This window comes from Aquarana catesbeiana, linkage group LG04, assembly GCF_042186555.1.
Source record: "Aquarana catesbeiana isolate 2022-GZ linkage group LG04, ASM4218655v1, whole genome shotgun sequence".
Lineage (NCBI taxonomy): Eukaryota > Metazoa > Chordata > Amphibia > Anura > Ranidae > Aquarana > Aquarana catesbeiana.
In genome coordinates this window covers 665084063-665098590 of record NC_133327.1, presented here as the reverse complement: position 1 = coordinate 665098590, position 14528 = coordinate 665084063, and the positions used below count along the sequence as shown (strand labels likewise).

At 42.0% G+C, this 14528-nt stretch overlaps 1 protein-coding gene across 18 annotated transcripts in view; it reads left to right on the top strand.

Annotated features, from left to right (window-relative positions):
- NRXN1 (neurexin 1) overlaps positions 1 to 14528 on the top strand; it is a 1909081-nt gene that overhangs the window by 570619 nt on the left and 1323934 nt on the right. The window contains exon 1 of one of the 18 annotated variants that reach the window (XM_073628544.1): positions 4812 to 4921. The exons of the other annotated variants lie outside the window; for them this stretch is intronic. The gene's annotated coding sequence lies outside the window, so the exon portion shown is untranslated. Of the gene's footprint in view, positions 1 to 4811; positions 4922 to 14528 lie in introns of those variants that run through there. 18 annotated transcript variants of the gene reach the window in all.

Genomic DNA, 14528 nt, shown 5'->3' with positions numbered 1-14528 from the left:
ATTCTCATGGACCTGTATAGAGAGATAAGCAGTTTTAAGACAAATAAAAGCCCTTCGATATTGGCCCTTATACACTTGATGTTCAGGGCTTGTAGGGTGAGCTCATCAAACCCAGAGTTCATCTCACTATAGGCACGGAACAGCAGAAAATCAACTGGAAGTTGTGTTTGGTTTAGAACTTGCATTTGAAACAAATGCAAGTTCTGCCCATTTACTGTCATATTCCATTAAAGGAGTAATAAGGCAAAAGCTCTTTGGCCCTACTTCTCCTGTGGGCCACAGGAGTGCACTTCATTGTGCATTCCTGTGATCCATAATCAGCTGATATCACCCAGTTGGTGCAGACTCTGGTGATATCCCATCTCTAATGTCAGGATCCACCCAGATGCCTGGACCGGCAGCTGGCTCAGCCTCTCTGTGAGCTACTAAGAGCCTGAGCCAGCTTCCCCTGCCCCCTCCAAAGCCCAGTGCTCCAGTGAGCACTGGAAGGGCAGAGCAGAGAGTCACTGGCTCTCTTCTCACTGAAGACCTAGAACCGAGCGGTCAGCGGCCTTTGATCGCTCGGTTTTTAGTCTTATAGGTGGCGGGGGACAGATGCCCCATTGAATCGAAGCTTCATTCACCTAGGTAAGTTCGGATATTTGTTTTTTTAAATGCCAAATTTCTCTTTCAAAGTTATAGTAGATCAGAAATCCACAGGGTCTCTGTAAAGACCCACAATATTAATAGCCAGCTTCTGCCTAGCAGAATTAGAAAATGGCACTGGCTAGAGCAGTGGAGTCTATAAAAGCAGATTAGTTATGACTCCAACAAGTAAAATAAGGCTAAAGGGCAGTTTGTATTTGGGTATCCATGACTGGCCACCAGTATATTCACATAGTGTTTGCTTTGTTCTTACAATTCCTTGGTGACTCTCAAGTGCAAGTTGTATACGGCACTTTCTCAAGTTCTCTAGTACTGGTAAGCAATGAGATCCATGGAAAATATAGCCATCTAAGTGTGGTTCATGTCTAATCCTATAGTCAGGTCATGGAACAACTCTCAATTAATGTTAAGACTTTCACCATATGCATTGTAGAATGCCATTTAATTGTACCTGTACTGGGCAACTCAGATGCAGTAACTGCATCTATATTAGTAAATGTGTTAACTTCAACAACTGTGTAGTAGGAGCTCTAGGTTAGGGTAAACGTGACAAAAAAAAAAAAGGAAAGACATTTTTCAGTAAGCAGGGTAATGAAAAGACTATGCTCTGACCATAGTGGGTAGGCCCCAGAAGTATGTTCTCCATTTTTCTGTTGCCCAAACACATGCTTCTTTTATTGCAGTAGAATACTTTCATTTTGATTCTATAAGGGTTCTGGATACAAAAGCAGTGTCCTTTACCTGGTCTGCAAAGCACCTGGTGTAGACTGCACCAAGACCATAATCTGAAGCATCTGTAGTAACAATAGTAGGTAGAGAAGGATGAAATAATCCTATTACTGGACTGCTCACAATGATCTGTTTAACTGTTTCAAGCCTGTGCTGTGCAGTCACTGACCAGACCATGCATTTCCATGTAGTAATGCTCTCAATGGCCTACACCACACTTGGGAATACATTTGGTATGCCATGATCTAAGAAAACACGCAAGGTCTGAAGTCAGAGGGAGCAGGTGTCTATATCCCAGCTTTCATATGCTCAGGATCAAGTAATATTCTCTCTTGTGATATAATGTGACCCAGAAATGACAGCTAAGGTTTAGAAAGATTCAGTTTTGTTCCTGCAGATTCATTGCTCTTTAGAACAATTTTAAGGTACTTGTCCTGAAGGTCCAGAGTTGGGCTATACTCAATTAGGCCATCTAGATGGTATTGTATACCAGGTACATTACTGAGGATTGGAAACATCATTCTTTGAAAACAACTGGGTGCCAAAATAATCCGAAAGGTACATTCTGAAATGGAATAGGCCCTCATGGGTGATGAATGCAGCGTGGTCCCTTCATTCTTTATACAGCAAATTCTAACAATATGTGCTTTGAAGTCCCAGGATAGAAAGGAATTTAGCTCCTCTGAGTTCTGAAAATACTTCCGCAATATGTGGCAAAGGGTTGACTATCAATAACAACAGCTTTATTTGGTTCACGAAGGTCAACGCACAGTTTAATACCTCCTGTTTTCTTCATTGTCACCACAATAAGAGATGTCTATTCAGATGCATCACTTCTTTCAATCATGTCTTGTTCTGGTAGTTTCTTAAATTCTCAGGAAACAGCTCCTGTGACCATTTCTGACACACTGCTTTTACATCTGATTGCACTTTAATTTTGTGCACAAAGTTCTTTGTGCAGCCCAGTAAGATGGTGGAATATCGGACACTGTTAGGATAGGGACAACTGAAGATGTTGTGATAAGACTATCAAGTAACTGTATATTTAGTTTAGTTAAAGGATCCCTGCCCAATATAGTTATATTTACTTGAGAGATGCATGCTCCCTGTTCTGAACTTCCTCCTGGCTCTGATGTTAGTGCCAGAAATATAAAAGTATTGTCAGCTAGGAAATTAAAAGTACCATATCTGTCTTTGTAGATGACACTAAGCTATGCAGTGGAATAACGTCCTTACAGGATGTTTACAATTTACAAACCACTCTCAATGCACTGTCTAAATGGGCAACTAAGTGGCAAATGAGGATTAATGTTGATAAATATAAAGTTATGCACTTGGGGGCTAAGAATATGCATGCATCATACATACTAGGGGAGCTACAACTGGGGGAATCAATGATGGAGAAGGATTTGGGGGTTCTGGTAGATCATAAGCTCAATAATAGCATGCAATGCCAAGCTGTGGTTTCCAAAGCGAGCAAAGTCCTTTCTAGTATTAAGTGAGGTATGGACTCCAGAAAGAGAGATATCATTTTTCCCCTGTATAAATCATTAGTAAGACCTCATCTGGAATATGCAGTTCAGTTGTGGGCACCAGTTCTCAAAAAGGATATTGGGGAACTGGAGAAAGTGCAGAGAAGGGCAACCAAACTGATAAAAGGCATGGAGGAGATCAGCTATGAGGAAAGATTAGAGGAACTTAATCTATTCTCTCTTGAGAAGAGGGGATGAAGGGTGGATATGATCAACATGTACAAATACATAAGTGGTCCATATAGTGAACTAGGTGTTGAGTTATTCACTTTAAAGTGGAGTTCCACCCAAAAGTGTAACTTCCACTCATTTGTATCCATAATTGACACCTTTCGGTGGGGAGGGGGGGAAAGGATACCTGTCTTTGAAAGGTATACTGTTCCCACTTCCGGGAGTCTGGGCCGCGGCCCGTGACATCACTGCGGGGCTCCCTCCTCCTCCCTCCTCCTCTCCATGTCGCCAGGCCAGTAGGAGAGAGGAGCGGGGCCTCATGCATGCGCAGTAGGGTTCCTGGCGTGAAGCCCTTAGGCTACACTGCCGGGCACCCTTACCCGCAATGGCGGCAGCAGCACCTGACAGCTGATGGAAACATTAGCTGCGGTGCCATCATCGCTGGACTCCAGGACAGGTAAGTGTCCTATTGTTAAAAGCCAGCAGCTGCAGTACGTGTAGCTGCTGGCTTTTACTTTTTTTGGGGGGGGCGGAACACTGCTTTTAGGTCATCACAGAGGACAAGGGGGCACTCTTTATGTCTAGATGAAAAAAGATTTCATCTCCAAATACGGAAAGGTTTCTTCACAGTAAGAGCGGTGAAAATGTGGAATAGACTCCCTCCAGATGTGGTTCTGGCCAGCTCAGTAGATTGCTTTAAAAAAGGCCTGGATTCTTTCCTAAATGTACATAATATAATTGGGTACTAACATACATAGGTAAAGTTGAACCAGAGAAAATCTGATTGCCTCTCGGGGGATCAGAAAGGTATTATTTTCCCCCCTTTGTAGCAAATTGGATCATGCTTTGCTGGGGTTTTTCGCCTTCCTCTGGATCAACTGTGGGTGAAGGATTGTGTATATGGGATTGTTTTATTATTATTATTTTTTCTTTTGGTTGAACTAGATGGACTTGTGTGTTTTGTCAACCTGACTAAATATGTAACTATGTCAGGACTTGCATAGAACCAGTGGTTGGTTTTGGAAAGATTCCTAACACCCAGTGGCAGGATTAGTCATGAACCTGAGGGATGCTTGGATTTTGTTAAAACCCTGAAACAGTCCTGCGGGGTCCGGGACAGTTGGGATATATGGGTTTGAACACCACTGGGCTCGTTCAATAAAGCTGAAATCCAGGCATATATAAAAGACACAATTAATGGAGTTCCTGTAAACCAATCCCAAATCCACTTACTATGTGATGCACAATCCTCAATAAGAAAAAAAGACTTTCTTTAACTTACCAAATCCTCCTTTATTTGTGTCTCACATGCTTTCCCTCCCAGGCACTGCAGCTCACAATGCGAAATTTTCAGCAACAGAAGCAGTGTGGTCAATCCAGAAAGCAGTGGGCAGTAAAAGGTGTGGCCAGGTGCTGATTGACAAGATACAGGCTTACGAATCAGCAGTGAGAATACTGATAGCCACACCCCATGCACACGCCACGCTATTGTGTACATTAGGTAGATTAGGTAGACCTCACTGGCAGCATCAACAGATATTTTCCGGATATTGCAGAGGGACTAAGAGAAAACCCAAAGGGCAGATGCAATTTTAGAGGCAATAATCCTACTTTACACATCCTTTAAAGCCAAACTCCAGGATTGTGAAAAAAATCCATGATATGAAATGCCCATTATGTATAGGGGTGCTGGAATATTTAATAAATACTTACCTACTTTCGTGCTCCAGCAGGGACCAGCCACAGTCACACTTCAGCCTCTTCCACATACCGAGACTTGGCCCACAAACTGAAACTTCAGGCAGAGGAGGAGAGTGCTGGAGCCAGCCAGGGCAGGGAATCGGGTAAGTAAAACAGCCTGCACTATACCTAGATATAACGAGCATTTCCACTGAAAGGGTGGATTTTTCATACTCTTAGATTTGGTCTTTTTATTGTGTTTTTTTTTGTTTTTGTTTTGTTTTTTTGATATGCAAGCATTGCAAGTTCCCTAATTTGACTTTGCCTCACCTGGAGTCACTGTACTGGGGGGGGATGGAGAAGCAGCACAAGGAGCCATTTAAGAGCAAGGAGTATGCTTTTAGGAGGTGAGAGCAGAGTGACAGAGTTAGGAAGATGCTGATAGGTGGAGAGAGAGCAGAGTGACAGAGAGACATGCTCATATGTGTGCTGCTTCTCTATCTAGTCACGGAGTGGGGGGGGGGTGAGGAGCTTGGGTGTATTCATACTAAGACCTGAACCAATGTGTTTGAGCCTGCCAGAAACCTGTCACCTGTACAAGCCTATCATCTATGGCCATGGCCAAGGGTGTTGCTAGGTCTACAAAAGATCTGGGGCTAGAGCCCACAGCAACGAAGTAAAGAAAGTCACTTGGGCAGGCATACACATGTATATAATATACATGTGTATATATATATATATATATATATATATATATATATATATATTACATATATTATTACATCAGGGTTCCCAGAGAGCCCCTCCTTACCTCAGAGTCCCCAGAAAGCCGCTCCTTACATCAGGGTCACCAGAGAGAGGGCAGGCAGTGAGAGATGATGTCATCTCTCTGCTGCCCACGGCTGCACAGTGAGAGCAGAACAGCGTTGATGCAGGGCGGGTGATTAGAGATGATGACATCTCTCTGCTCTCTCGCCCGCCCAGTTCTCCCGTGCTGCCTGCCTGCCCGCCCTCTGGTGCTGCCTGCCGCACTCTCAGCCCGGCTGCAGAGAGGCCATGACCACGGCCATCTCTGAGAGACTCAGGGCTATGGGCCCCAGATTCGGGGGTATAGCCCCAAAAGCCACCCCCTAGCAATGCCCCTGACCATGGCATTCGCTGCCTCGCAGCTGCCCTTATACAAAGGGCCAGAGATGATTGGCCCATACACGTAACAGCTTCCTGGCGGGCTCAGACACATGGATCTTAGTCTGAAACATGTTCACGCTCATCACTAGTGAGAGGGAGACCTAAAAGTGAAAGTGAAACTGTGGCAAAGTTCAGGTTCCATGCCGTGTCAGGCAAAGTTGTGCCGTATGGCAGATCGGGGTAAAAATCAGGCCCGGGTGGATAAAAATACAAACCATTTTGGCAGACAGAACAGCTTTCATATAAGGATGAGCTCAGGCATGTTCACAACTCCCCATGCCCGCGCCCGCCAGATAGCTGACACTCTGTAGCGCTAATCACAGGCAGTGAGACGTTTCCTGATCCGCGGCTGCACAGATTGGGAAATGTCTCACTACCTGCAATTAGCGCTGTGGAGTGTCAGCTCCCTGGCGGGCGCGGGCATGTGGAGTTGTGAACACGCCTGAGCTCATCCTTACTCTCATATATATATTTAACTGCATTCAGTGCAGCAACCCATAAGAGCCAATCAGCAATCATATTTCAGCGCTCTGTTTACAAGAAATCTTTTTGTTGCTTTATTATAATACTAAATATGCAATGTCTTCTGAGTGCCTCATTTTTTTTTCTTTTTTGTCACATCCATGCTCTGTAATTCTATTCTATTGATAGGAATGCCCCATGTCACATACACACAGGAGTACATTTAAAATTTGCAAGGTTCCTAATAGAGAGTTATATAATTCTTTACCTTAGCTATATTGGTAGATATCCGTCCTTTTAAACCAGTACAGCATAATAAGGATCAGAACGCAGGCATGCTCCAGGAGGTACAGCGGGATATAGATAACATGCCTGCAGCGGGAATAGCTTGTTCGAGGAGGAAGGACTCACTATGCTGTACTGACAAAAATAAAACTGATCTGTCAGCAGAGATAGGTTCCCCGAGCGTTCTAATCCATTGCACTCACACTTTTTCCCATGCAGTTCCTATAATGCAGGGGTTTCAGATGTCTGACTGCTGCTGCTGGATTAGTTCCCTTTACAGTATACTCTACGGGGCTTATTTCATAGAGAACTTCATACATAGGGTGGTATCCTAGAGCACTCAGCCAATATTGATCTATTTATTAATTCACAACTGGTGAAAAGAGACATGTAATTGTTTCTTTCAGTTATGCAATGTAAACATCATAAATCTTCTTTGCACAGCTTTTTCCAGATGTCTTCCAGGTCCGGCAGCATAATTTCCATGGGATTGGCAATTATGGCAAAGTATAGACAAAATGATCCTACTAGAGTGCTTGGATTGCATGCGTGGGACACAAGAGTTGCAAGTCCTGCACATGTGAACCCATTACTTTCTAGACAAGAAATCCAAAAGCAAAGGACTGCAAGATAAAGAAAAAGAATTTATCAAAAACAGGAAGACAAAAAGATGGGTCATTATGTCAAAGGAGGAGTCCAAAGTAATATTAGTCAAAACATATTTCACCAGCACGCCATGGATCTTTAAAATAACATCCAATAATGTATTAGTGTGTTCATATGCCTGATGAAGGGGTTCTGAGTGGCCATGAAATATTACAAATTACTACTCTGATGTGATCTCCTTAATAAATTCTTGGATGTTATTTTGTTTTGACTTATGTTGACACCGGTTCCAGGTTTGGCTTGTGTTGACCACCAGTTCTCAGTTTGACTCATGTTGACTGCTAGTTCCCCATTTGACTTGTGTTGACAAACAACTCCCAATTTGGCTTGATTTGACTACTGGTTCCCAGTTTGGGGTGTTTTAACTACCGGCTCCCAGTTTGACTTATGTTAACTGCCATTTCCCCATTTGACTTGTGCTGACCACCCATTCCCAATTTGGCTTGTTTTGACTACCTGTTCCTGGTTTGATTCCTGTTGATCATCGATTCCCAGTTTGGCTTGTGTTGACTGGCAGTATTCCGGTTTGACTCTTGTTGACTCATAAGTTCCCCATAAGTCTTGGGCTGACCACCGATTCCCAGTTTGGCTTGATTTGACTACTGGTTCCCACTTTGGCGTGTTTTAACTACCGGTTCCCGGTTTAACTCGTGTTGACTGCCATTTCCCCGTTTGACTTGTGTTGACCCCCCCATTCCCTTGTTATGACTACCATTTCACAGTTTGACTTGTGTTTTAACTAACCGGTTCCCGGTTTAACTCGTGTTGACTGTCATTTCTCAGTTTGGCTTGTGTTGACTACCAGTTCCAGGTTTGACTCATGTTGACTGCTAGTTCCCCATTTGACTTGGGCTGACCACTGATTCCCAGTTTGGCTTGTTTTGACTACTGGTTCCCAGTTTGAGGTGTTTTAAATACCGACTCCTGGTTTAATTGTGTTAACTGCCATTTCCCCATTTGACCTGTTCCTGGATTGACTCCTGTTGACCATCATTTCCCAGTTTGGCTTGTGTTGACTACCAGTTCCAGGTTTGACTCATGTTGACTGCTAGTTCCCCATTTGACTTGGGCTGACCACTGATTCCCAGTTTGGCTTGATTTGACTACTGGATCCCAGTTTGTCATGTTTTAACCACCGCTTCCCAGTTTTACTTGTGTTGACTACCATTTCCCTGTTTGACTTGTGTTAACCCCCCCTCCATTCCCTTGTTATGACTACCAGTTCCCAGTCTGACTCGTGTTGACCACCAGTTCCCTGGATGGTAGGTGCTATAGCACTCACTTCAAGCCATGTCCAGGAATGTGTGTGATGGGAATATTCTGCTTGATTAAAATTAATTTTATGGAATCCTAAAATCAGGGCGATTATTCGCTTTAGGCAAAAGGCTTACCTTTTTGGACAAAACATTACTTAGTTATTTATTCTATGTTTTGTGAATGCTAAATAGATTGTCAGCATTTATTTTGATTTATCTGAAACCACCAATTACAGCCCAGCAACAGATTTCGCATAATTAGTCCGTCTAATGTCATACTGTAGCATTTTAACCATGAAATATCACACATAACACCTTCCTTATTAGATAAAAAGCCTCTCTATCCACATTATTTTCAGGTCAATTCAAATGTCATTTGTCACTGCAATTGTAGGTTTCATGTTCTACACTGGCAACATTAAATTTCCAATTGAACTTTACTCTCTAATATTGAACAGAGACAATTAACATGGTTTTGCTTCCTATCTCTTTAGAAGCGGTTCTAAACATGTTGGGGGGGGGGGGGGGGGTATTATACTTTATGAAAGTTTTTTTATATGAATTTCACATCTTATACATTACCACAGACTATCTAATCAGTGACTGCATTTATTTGCTAATTAAGCCAAGTAGGCAAAAACTGAATTAATGTTGATGTCAGAAAAGTTATTTAAACATTGTTACTCCTAATGTGAAGCTATTGTTTTGACTGCCTGCTGCATTGCATCAGCTCAGCATAGATAGTGATGGAGTTTGCAATCACGCTAAAAGCTAACTACAAAAATCTGTTTCCCAACATACTTTTGATTTTGTTTTTGTTTTCACTACTAGGGCCACCGTCCAAAAATTGAAAGCCCAATTGAACTATAATGGAAAGGTGAAATAGCTCTAAATATCCTGGCCAACCCCGGTGCACCTTTTCATTTTTTTTGTGAAAGGGTGAACTTACCCTTTAATGACTCATTCATACATCCTAAATTGCCCATTGTGTGGCAAGTAGCCAAGTATACTGCAGACACCTCCAGGCAGGACCATAGGTGTTTCGTTAGGTGAAGGCCTGTCAGCCTGTACTCAATGACAGAGTAGAAGAAGCCAGGAATGTAAGCATGTATCCACACAACCAGCTGTGACCTGCAATCAGTGATAGATGTTTGGCCCTGGATGCACTGCTTCTGTATCTAGGGTCAGACATCTGTCCATAACTGCTGGTTGTGCAAATACATGCTCACAGCCATGGGCAGCCCTGGCTCTTTTTAACCTGTTATTGAGTTATGCAGGTTGAGCGTCCACCACCGATCCACAGTATCCACAATATACAAAAGTGGGTACACCCCTCACTTTTTTGTAAATATTTATTATACCTTTTCATGTGACAACACTGAAGAAATGACACTTTGCTACAATGTAAAGTAGTGAGTGTACAGCTTGTATAACAGTGTAAATTTGTTGTTCCCTCAAAATAACTCAACACACAGCCATTAATGTCTAAACCGCTGGCAACAAAAGTGAGTACACCCCTAAGTGAAAATGTCCAAATTGGGCCCAAAGTGTTAATATTTTGTGTGGCCCCCATTATTTTACAGCTCTGCCTTAACCCTCTTGGGCATGGAGTTCACTAGAGCTTCACAGGTTGCCACTGGAGTCCTCTTCCACTCCTCCATGATGACATCACGGAGCTGGTAGAGATCTTGTGATCCTCCACCTTCCATTTGAGGATGCCCCACAGATACTCAATAGGGTTTTGGCCTGGAGAAATGCTTGGCCAGTCCATCACCTTTACCCTCAGCTTCTTTTGCAAGGCAGTGGTTGTCTTGGAGGTATGTTTGGGGTCGTTATCAATTTGGAATACTCCCCTGTGGCCCAGTCTCCAAAGGGAGTGGATCATGCTCTGCTTCAGTATGTCACATATATGTACATGTTGGCATTCATGGTTCCCTGAATGAACTGTAGCTCCCCAGTGCCGGCAGCACTGATGCAGCCCCAGACCATTTACACTCCCACCACCATGCTTGACTGTAGGCAAGACACACTTGTCTTTGTATTTCTCACCTGGTTGCCGCCACACACGCTTGACACCATCTGAACCAAATAAGTTTATCTTGGTCTCATCAGACCACAGGACATGGTTCCAGTAATCCATGTCCTTAGTCTGCTTGTCTTAAGCATTTAACACACCTGCTCCCCATTCACACCTGAGACCTTGTAACACTAATGAGTCACATGACATCAGGGAGGGAAAATGGCTAATTGGGCCAATTTGGACATTTTCACTTAGGGGCAAATTAATCAGTAAAATACCTTCCAAGTGCATAAAAACTATGGAAAAAATGCATACAGTAAAGTTTCTTTGGAACACATCCACAGCCAGTAGAAAAGCCTGTTACCTGTCAACACACTGTAGAGAAGGACTCTTGCTCTCTGAAAGCAGTGTTTTCTTTTCAAAGCTTGGACCTAAGTTCTCTGCAGTCAGCAAAGCTTATGCTTATTGTTCATTGGAGAGCTCAACAGAGGGTGTGTCTGACCGCTGCAGAGAGACCGCTGCATCCACACATAACGCAAGAGGCATTTCCTACAGCATGTGGGCAGTACACTGACTTTTCTGCTGAGACCGTGGCTGATTTTCAAATAAAATTAGCTGTAAGCACTCATTTTGTTTTGATGTATCTGGAATGTACAGTGGGGAAAATGATGTCTTGCCCATGATGTTGAGGTTTGAATGGAAGAAAGAGATTCTGTGGACAGGTGTCTTTTATACACATAACAAGCTGTTGTTAGGAGCACCTTCTTAAATTGACAGGACTAATCTGTGTACCACGTGAGCACCTACTGTAGCCAGTCTGTGGGAGCCAGAATTATTGCTGGTTGGTAGGGGATCAAATACTTATTTTACTCACTGAACTGCAACTCAATTCATTTGTATTATGTGTTTTTTTTCTGGATTTTTGGTTGATATTCTGTCTCTATCATTTAAAATACACCTATGATTAGACCCTTCATTTCTTTGTAAGTGGGCAAACTTACTGTACAAAATCTGCAGGGGATCAAATAATTATTTTTCCCCACTGTATTTATCTTATTTAAACTGAACATTCATTTGGGCTTTAAAGCCTTTCAATGTCTTTTCTGTTTCAATATGTTTATTAAAGTTTTACCTCCATAACAATGAAGGTAAACATTATTAAAGCAATAAAATTGCGTAGTAGTCCTGCAAAACAGGCGAAGGATGAAGTCAAAATCAGCAGACCAATAAGGCACTGGTGATATGTGACATAAAGTATCAAAAATGTAAAGCAATAAGAAGTTCAACTGAAAACAGCAAGACACTATGAGAGTGTACTGAGTCCACTAGTGGAACACACCAATCTTATCAAAGTACCCCACTGTTCCCTGAACTACTGAATATTAACAGGAGATATACTCAAAATCACAATCTATAAAAACTGGAGGGGTGCCTTGTCATCACTCAATGTAACAAGAGAAGAAGGAATAAGAGAAGAAGGGAAAGAAAGGAAAAGAAAGGAAGATAAGAGAAAAGTTTAAACTATCCACACCTCAATGAAGCAGGATGTTGGAGGTGGTGGAACCAGGCATCCTAGACCCTCTTAAACCTTGAGGCTGCATCTTTAAAAATGCTGACAATCTTTTAATTAATCATTATCCATGTCAATTTTCTTTTCATCTCCGTCAGGTCTACCAACGGGCTTTTCAGGGCCATTGCGATTTTGATTTTGGCCTCCAAAAACATAAAAAATATCAAGGTCTGAGTGTGTCTGGGACCCCTTTCAATGGGTTTTGTTAAGTAATAGACATGTGCAATCTGTTTCGTAATGAATCGAAATTTGGCCGAATTTTGCATCTTTCGGACATTCGGATGCATCCGAATGTCCGAATAAAAAAATAACTAATTTCAACTAATACGAAAGAAATGATAGCAAATATAACGAATGAATTCGACATGATTTGGTAATTTGTTAAAGATCTAATGAAACAAAAGGTCAGCTCAAAGTAAATCTTACAGTCCAATCAGCTGATTAATTTTGTGCTGGAGGTTGGATTACTGGCAAAGTGCATTCCTGAGAACTGAGTGAGAAGGGTGTTGTATTGTATTTGAGCAGAGGAGAAGAGATATGGTCATTGTGTGTGTTAATAGATTCAATAAACAAACGACTTTCCAAACTACGAATCGTTATCACGAATATATATACATACATAAATATCGAATTTCAACTAATACGAAAGAAATTATAGCGGATATAACAAATGAGTTCGACATGGTTCGAGATTCAGTATAACGAATATTGACACTCTACAGAAATAACGAATTATCCAAAAAAAACAAATTAACGTAACATAACGAATATAACAGAACGAAATTATGTATTTACGAATGACAACGATCCGCAACTAAACAAAATTTTCCGTTGTGCACAAGTCTATTAAGTAAAGTGACCTTGGGGTCCCTAACAGTTCAATGTCTTTTCCTGGAGTGGCCGGTCCATAAGGGGCACAGGGGCGCCCCCCTTGTTTGTATGTGGGGATGCATGCGGGGCACCGGACTCGTAGGTTTCTATGAGTTTTTTTTGCTTTTTTTCAAGCCACATGATTAGAGCCTGAGGGTCCAATTGGCTTGAAAAATGTTGGTCTCGGGGGGGCAGAGCACTGCGCCCCAAACCTACTCACTTGTGACACTAGCAAATCAATATTCGTTATTGTCTTCCGGCTTCTCCTCCTAGCCAATCAGGACAGGAGGCGGATTGGGTTGGCCAGAAGGGGAAGTCGAGGAAGCCGCGACGCCGTGACCATGGAGGGTTAAGTGGGGACCTATCCCATTCTGCAGTAAAGGAAACAGAGTGCACCGCTACCGCAATACAGACACCTGTTTTTGAGTGCAGCCCTTTGCCTGTGTGAATGAGGCCATATGGCCACACATGCTATAATAGAAAAACAATTTATGACTCCTAGTAGTGTTTGGATGCAACCTCAAATCGAAATACTATGAATTTCTTCTTTCTTTCTTGTAGGTAATGCTTTTAATTTTTTTTTTTGTTTTAGAAAAAACAATCAGGTCTTTCTTTGAAGTAATCTACTGCAAAGTTAGCTCTCCTCAGTATTGAAGCCTGTTTCAAATGGTGTAGGAGCTTTGTGTAACTTTTTCACTTTAGGTTTAGCAGACCTTTAATCTTGTACTTGCCTGTTTGAAGCCATAGACAAAGCCCATTGCCGATGGGCTCACTGGAACAAGATTGATCTTCACACTGTGACCTTTTGTTTTTGTCGAGTAGTTTATTTTAGCAAAATGTGCCGTGATATTATTCCCCTCTGTCGTCCCTTCATCCCTCTCTATCTGCAGGGTAGACACACAAACTTGTAATATTATTCACTCTTGGGGAGACATCTTCCATCTCCATGTGTAGACTCACTAATGGTTTGTCTATCTGTAGAGTCATATCAGCTCCTACCTTTCTGACAGTTCCATGCAATGAATCTTTTATGCTGCTATTCCGACTTCATGCTCCACTTACTAATTCATGTCATTTTTTTCCTGTCTCTTGCTCTACACTCTGAATCGCTGGTGTTACTGTCTTAAAATAAATAAATGTGATGGGAATTGTTTTATTATGCTAAAAAAAGAGTTGAGCAAAACACCTGGTAAATTCTCTACATTTAATGATTTTTGCAATGAAAACATCAGTTTATAGATACTTAGTTGAAAACCTTGAAATAGATTTTACTTTGAAGTTAATATTTTACTGAAATGTGTATACATTTTTAAACTTGGGTAACAATGTTCTATCATCTGAACAAACCAGGTCTGATTTAAATAAGCATTGTCATCCACAAATTGGGTGACAGACAAGCTTTCAGAAGCAACACCAATCCTTAGTATAGAATGAGTGGTCAGTGAGCAGGTCTC